The following is an 8,076-nucleotide window of genomic DNA, read 5'->3' on the forward strand; positions in this document are numbered from 1 at the left end:
TAATAAATCTACAATGTTTACATACTAGACTAACTTGTTGCTTGCTTTGCACATCCATACATGCTTGTTGTTGCAGTCCCGGAAAAGACGTGCTGACGGTGCTGTGATTACTCTCGCTCGTCTTCTTGTTGTCTGTCTTCCAGTTTCCATCACACCTGTCTCCTCTCTCTCTCATCAACCTGACCCAGTCCCGCATTGTGTCGCGGCAGATTCCGAGATTCGTCAGTGCGAATGATGATGACTCATGACTGATTGATCATCATGATGATTCGTCACTGCCACTGGACAGTCTGGACTGGTCACAATCATGATCATTCGCATGACAATTTATTTCTATTTATTTATTTATTTGTTATGTATGTAACACTGGCCAAGGCCAGCCAGGCTGCGCCCAGCCCAGGCTGTGCTGAGCGATCGGCGCCCCCTTTGATGAAGAGTGCGGGGGCGGGGTAGTACCAATCTCATTCATCTCGCCCTGCTGCGACTGAGCGCAGGCTGCCTCTGATGCTCAAGTTTTTATGATTGATAATATTTTTTTTATTTTGACCCACATAGTAAGCAACTGGATCGTCTGGGTGAGATAAACCACAAGAGGGGGCGCCGATTATTAGTGGCCAAGGCACGAAGTGCCCGAAGGCCACTTATTGATATTGGACTTCAGCACTATTATTATTCTTCCGCCACTTTTTCTCTAGCGGCTAGACCGTGCAGTCGCTTTTTACGAAACTCGGCAGTATGGCAGAGGACTATGCCAAACGGCTAAAACGCGAAGCTCGCAACAATCGGCGCTGTAGGAAGCCTTTGAAAAATGCCAACTTTGAACAGGTGTAGCTCATGCCCTGTTTCAGGTACAGCAATGAAACCTGTATACACTTGTGCGTCTCCTCATGCCGAACAACTTTTACGCTCTGACTTTTGACCTCTGACCTTTACTTCTCCCACAATTTTGAATTATATGAAAAACAGTCAAAATCTATCTCCTCCTGGGATTTTCGCGTAACGTGCGCGAAACTTTTTTTACATGAACTTTGGACCAATACAGTCATCGCACAGCGGCCGGATTTCTTTTAAAGCGAAACATTATTTTTTAATAATTCACTGTATAATGCAGTTTCATGCAAATTATTCTTCTGCCTCTAAATCATACATGCAAAGTGACACGTTCATGGCATTTGGCAAATATGTAGAGGGTTAGTCCAAATATCACTGAAAGCAATCTTACTCCAATTGGCCAAAGGGGGGCGCTATACGAAGCGTTTGAAAACTCAAACTTTAAAGGGGCATAAGTCATGCCTCGTTTCGTTTAAAGACATGCAACTTGGTTACACGCGTGCCTTGACTCAAGCGGAAGCCATCCGTGTCTTTGTTAAGTACGCTCCGTCCTTAGATTTTCTACCATTTTGAGCAGTTTGTAAAACACTTAAACCCGCTTTTATTCCGGAACTTTCGCGTCACGTGCACAGAACTTTTTTTACATGAACTTTGGACCAATATCTAAAGATCTGTCAGATCGGATTTAAAAAAAAATTAAACATGTTTTTTTAATAATTCAATGAATATTGCAAGTTTTATGCAAATTATTCTTCTGCCTCTAAAACATACATGCAAAGTAACATTTTCATGATGAACTACTGTAGAGGGTTAGTCCAAATATCACTGAAACCAATCTTACCCCAATTGGCCAAAGGGGGGCGCTATATCATTTTGAAAGAAGGCGTCAAGTACATTACATGAAACTTTTTCTTTTTTCTTTTCTTTTTTTTTTAAATGACAGGTCCATTATGTGTGGCTGCCGTAGTGTAGTGGTCAGTGCCTGAGCCTGGTATACGGATGGTTGTCAGTTCAAACCCCACATCGGGTTGAGTTGATGTAAACATCCTGGATGCCCATGGCATGTGCATATGTCAAACTCTTTAATGTTGACACGTCTGATCTAACTCCAGATCACGTTCATGTTAAAAATGAGCCCCACAACTACTGTAGATTTACATGAAACTTTTTCTCTTTTCTTTTCTTTTTTTTAAAATGACAGGTCCATTATGTGTGACTGCCGTAGTGTAGTGGTCAGTGCCTGTGCCTGGTATACGGATGGTTGTCAGTTCAAACCCCATGTCGGGTTGAGTTGATGTTAACATCCTGGATGCCCATGGCATGTGCATATGTCAAACTCTTTAATGTTGACACGTCTGATCTAACTCCAGATCACGTTCATGTTTAAAATGAGCCCCACAACTACTGTAGATTTACATGAAACTTTTTCTTTTGTCTTTCCTTTTTTTTTTTAAATGACAGGTCCATTATGTGTGACTGCCGTAGTGTAGTGGTCAGTGCCTGTGCCTGGTATACGGATGGTTGTCAGTTCAAACCCCACGTCGGGTTGAGTTGACGTTAACATCCTGGATGCCCATGGCATATGTCAAACTCTTTAATGTTGACACGTCTGAACTCCAGATTACGTTCATGTTTAAAATGAGCCCTTCTCTACCGGCTGTTTTTTTTCTGTTCTGAGTAAAAGAAAATATGATCACTCGAAAATGTCAGAAATACTCAGATTACATTGATTTCACCCCAAGCCTCCAAAATATAAAAAAGAAATCAATAAAATCAAGGCACTCAGCCTACATAGAACCTTTTTTTTAAACAAACATGGTTAACAGATCCTTTGGCTGCCTAGTGTAGTGGTCAGGGCATATGCCTTTCATGTAGAAGCTCGTTGGATCGAATCCCGCCTGGGGTTTGTATAAGCATAAAACCATGACATTTGGTAGACTTTACAGTTTGGTTCCTTGAACAATGTCTGATATGGAGCCTTCCTAAAAATGTCCCCCAACCCCCCTTGATGCGTATTTTAATATCCGCATTACTAAATAATGTATTTTGCATCATAAATCCTGAAACAAGCATTATAATACAAACTGTCATGTCTACACCTATGTTGTGATTTCCAAGGATTGCAATGATATCATGTACCAGCTCAGTGGCCTAGTGGTTTGAGTGTCTGCCCTGAGACTGGGAGATCTGGGTTCAAACCCGGGTCGCGTCATACCAAAGATTCTAAAAAATGGGACCCAGTGCCTCCCTGCTTGAAACTCAGCATCAAGGGTTGGATTGGGGGTAACTCCCTGCGACATACTAGTGTCATGTCCAGGGGGTGTACTTGTACATCAAGCTGCTTACGCTACAGAAACAGGAGATAGGCTCCTGCCCTATGAGATTCATAGCCTGGCCGATTCATATGGTCTTCATAGCTCAGCAAGGCTTACTATGTACATCATCAAACTGTCCAGGTGCATAGTATCACAGTTTTTTTATGTCTGTTGCATATAGGCCTACAGTCTTTTGCATACATGTTGTGTAGAGGCCAATTTGTGCTTTTACCTATAACCACCGATTAGTGTAAAACTTTGTATGCACACTTCCCAGAGGCCAAGGAAAAACCTGTGCCCTGCATTTTTCACGTCTGCCATTTATAGCACCACCAGAAGGCCGACTTACAGTATGTAAAATACATTCTTCGATATTACTCCTTCAGATTTTATCCGAAAATCACACAAATCAGTACACAGTATCTCTACAGTGATGTAATCATGACAGATTTGTCAGATATCATATTCTATCTAATTGGCTAACATTGAATTCCAAGGTTTGCAGGATTGCTCCTTTTTGAACAAAATGTCTCAAACGCAGCCTGCTGTGTGTGTGAGATTTTGCACACACATTCCCACTAGGCCAAGGAACAGATGCCACCCTTCTCACATTGGCCTGTTATAGTGCCACCAGCGGGTCAATTTTTGCAAAACACATTTTTGGAACAAAATGCTTCAAATCCCGCATGCAGCGTCCGATTGCCGTGAAAGGCCCAAGAACACGTGGCACCCTTTTCACTATGGCCTATTGTAGAGTCACCACTAGGCCAAAAAAAAACCTACCTGACCTGCCGGAGTCCTGTTCGGAAGAACACTGCTTCTAGTTTTTCTTTGATATTCTTCTTTGCTTTCCCTTGATGGCTTTTTGCTTTCCTGCTTTTTATGCCTTGTACACTTTATCGCTGCTTGCAGCTATATTTTTATTTTATTTTTTTAATAAATAAAAAAAATCACTCCATTTCGGCGGGCGCCCCTTTGAGGTCGGCGCTCTAGGCGGCCGCCTATACCGCCTATAGCTAAAAACGGCCCTGAGTCACTGCATCACTGGTCACAAACATTGACCTTTGACCAGACATGGTATGACCAGGTTTATGCTGAGTTCTGTTGTAGTGTCATTTTGGTCGGTGTGGACACCAGCACATAATAGTCTACCTGTCTGTGTATGCTGTATGAACATATACAATGAACATGCCACACTACTTTTCTTAATTTTTCCTTTGTTGTTTTTTGGGCATCTTCAGGCCATTGTCTTGGCATGTAGGCAGGCCGGACCCCCAGAGATTGCTCACTGGGGTCCAGGGTACTGGAGTCCTCCAGGACAGTGGTTCTCAACCTTTTCAGGCTGCTACCCCCAACATAATCATATTTTAACTGGGGACCCCCCACCCTGACGAGCACTAAGAGTTGAGGCATTACATTTTGTATTATACGGTTCCATTGTGAAAATAGCAGATCTACATGCACACAACGTCTCGCGTTTGCGAGGCTTGTGTGAATGTAGATCAGCTATTTTCACGATTTCTGCCTCTTAATATTTAAAGCTATACTGTGTAAGATGCTCAACTAGTGGTCAGTAGCCCTATAGCAAACCACGGTCGCGTCCGCGTCTTTCGGCCGGTTTTCGTACCTTCACACCCCCGCGTCTGCCTCCACCTCGCCGAGATCTGAAATGACTTTTTTTCTATTGATTAGTCACGCCATGGAGACTAGAGTTCAATAATATTTCTTGTTTTTTGTCACATTCCTAAGACAAAAAATTGATTTGAGTACATTTACCTCCATTGATTCCGGATGGGGACCCGTTTCGAAATGGGTCCCCATCCGGAACGAATGGGGGTAAATTTATTGTTATCACATTTTTGTCTTAGGAATGCGACAAAAAACTAAAAATATTATTGAACTCTAGTCTCCATGGCGTGACTAATCAATAGAAAAAAAGTCATTTTGGGGGTGAACTACTCCTTTAATGCCCCAGCTGCACATGTAGACACCAGTGTCTTTTGGTGAGATTCTGAATTCATTACTCCCCCGAGTCCCCACCTTTAAACAAATCCAGTGACTTTGATTGGTGCAGGGCTTAGCAATTAGCATGGATCAGATTATAAATATTAATTATTTCACTACAGATAGTCTACATATTAAATCATCCTTAACCCTTAAATTTCATATAATTCTTTCAATGGACTAAGACCTTGTCTTATTTTATGGCCTTCCTGCCCTGGCATTTGGCCTTGTAGCGGAGCAGCTAGGTGCTACGATCTTTCAATTTATGATAAAAGCGTGAAAATTGGCATGAACAGTCTCCATGGGTCACTTGACAAGAAAATTGGCCGAGGCAATTGAAATTTCAAGATGGCGGCCATTTTTCAAGCTGGCCACCACGTAGTGAAGCAAAAAAAGTGATATAAGGGTTTATTTGGTGATACAAGCATGAAAATTGACATGAGCAGTCTCTGTGGGTCACTTGACAATAAGCCACCCACAGCTACTTGAAATTTCAAGATGGCGGCCATTTTTCAAGATGGCTACCACCTTAGTGGAGCAGTTAAGTGATATAAGGGTTTATTTGGTGATACAAGCATGAGAATTGCCATGAGCTGTCTCAAAGGCTCATTTGACAAGAAAACACCCACAGCCACTTGAAATTTCAAGATGGCGGCCATTTTTCAAGATTGCCACCACCTAAATGGAGCATTAAGCAATGTAATTGTTTAGTTAGTGACACAAGCATGCAAATTGGTATGAGCAGTCTTTATGACAAGAAATCACTTCCAGCCACTTGAAATTTCTATTTCAAGATGGGCCCCTGGATCCTCAAAAGATCCATTGTCTCATCGAAATGTATGTATTCTTCATTAAGGACGATTTGGTGAAATTTTATTTTAGATTATGTTAAAGAACAACTTTTAACACCTCAACATACAACAGTGTTGATCATAGATAGATTAGAAACATATCTGCACTACCAGGGCACATTTGGTGATATATCACTGCTGTTAAACTCAGAATGGGGTTCAATGTCAGCTAGTTAGATAGCCGCACCTGAATTGACAGGTTGTGCCAGTGTGGGAGAGCCGAGCCATGGTTAATGGGGTTTTAATTAAAAGGATGGTGTACAGATCGCGCAGGATTTAAATGGCATTGGAAGAACGATTGGACTAAGTGTAGGGTTAAGGCATGAACTTAGTTGTATCCCATACATCAAAGTGCTTGGTAAAAGGTGGTAAAAGGATAAACCCTCGGCCTCTGCCTAAGACATGGCAGAAGCCATCATAACACTTGAGAAAACTAACTGGGACAGATGTTTCATTTGTCAATAGGTCACTGAGGAAAAACTAATTTAGCCGAGTTTATTCAGCAGAGAGCACAATCGTACTGGTTATGATACCATTGCAAGTTATGATACCATTGCAAGAAATGTTCCATTATTTCATAACAAAAACATCCCATGGATACACCTGGGACGTATCATCAGTGATGTAGCCCAAGCTCATTGGGGTTTCGGGTCTCGCAACATCATGCTTAATGATTTGGTTAACATCAGGCTTATGATTAAGTTAGTAAGACTTATGTCCTAGTAGCTACCCACGATCAGTCCCATTGGGGAAAGACAGGACCATTCACTCCACCGCTCCGGAACTACTCTGCCGAAACTGGGAGAGGGAAATCTCGCGCATGGAGGGACTAGGCTTTGTGGATTGACTCCTGTCCGGGCCCCTCCTATGTCTCACCAGGTCCAGGACCTGTGCATTGCACCAGACTCCAGCTCCAGACATTTCACTCAGGAGTGGTACATTCTTGAGCTGCAATGGTACTGTAGGCTCCACCTGGCCCAATGGTGGTGGTGGTGCCGCATGCAGGCTCCGCTTGCGGCTTGAATGGCCCTCCTAACCGTGGGTTTGTTGGGCTTCTTCCTCACGGAAGACACAAGCTGAGGCACTAACCCAACCTGCTCCCGGATGCCGTCTACATTCCAGCTGTCACCCGTCTCTCCAGTGGTCACCAGACTATTCCTGGTTGTCACATAGTCTATTCTATGAGTCAATATAAATAAGATCAATGCTCTCACAGATAAAGCACAAAGCTTTTGCAGGGCTGGGATCTTCTTGGCCTCTTGACATGGATATCTTTGGTATCGTCGGTGTCTTCAGCAGCAGTAGTTTATCCTTTTACCACCTTTTACCTGGCACTTTGATGTATGGGATACAACCAAGTTAATGCCTTAACCCTACACTTAATCCAATCATTCATGCCATTTAAATCCTGTGCGATCTGTACACCATCTGGTTTGTGCCCTGGTAGTGCAGATATTCACTCTTTTCTAATCTATCTATGATCAACAAATGTTGTATTTTGATGATGTGTTAAAAGTTGTTCTTTAACATAATCTAAAATAAAATTACACCAAATTGTCCTTAATGAAAAATAAATAAATTTCTATGAGAAAATTGATCTCTTGAGGATCCAGGGGGCAGCCATCTTGAAAATAGAAATTTCAAGTGACTGGAAGTGATTTCTTGTCATAGAGACTGATCATAATAATTTGCATGCTTGTGTCATTAACTAAACAATTATATTGCTTAATGCTCCATTTAGGTGGTGGAAATCTTAAAAAATGTCTGCCATCTTGAAATGTAAAGTGGCTGTGAGCATTTTCTTGTCAAATGAGCCTTTGAGACAGCTCATGGCAATTTTCATGCTTGTATCACCAAATAAACCATTATATCACTTAGTGCTCCCATAAGGTGGTGGCCATCTTGAAAAATGGCCGCCATCTTGAAATTTCAATTGCCTCGGACAATTTTCTTGTCAAGTGATCCATGGAGACTGTTCATGCCAATTTTCACGCTTTTATCATGAACTGAAAGATTCTGATGAAAAAGGGCAGTTAGCCGCTCCGCTATTGTGCCCTAAAGACATTTAAAACATT

The sequence above is a fragment of the Nannobrachium achirus genome, assembly GCF_963921795.1.
Source record: "Nannobrachium achirus genome assembly, contig: SCAFFOLD_224, whole genome shotgun sequence".
In the NCBI taxonomy this organism is placed as follows: Eukaryota; Metazoa; Chordata; class Actinopteri; order Myctophiformes; family Myctophidae; genus Nannobrachium; species Nannobrachium achirus.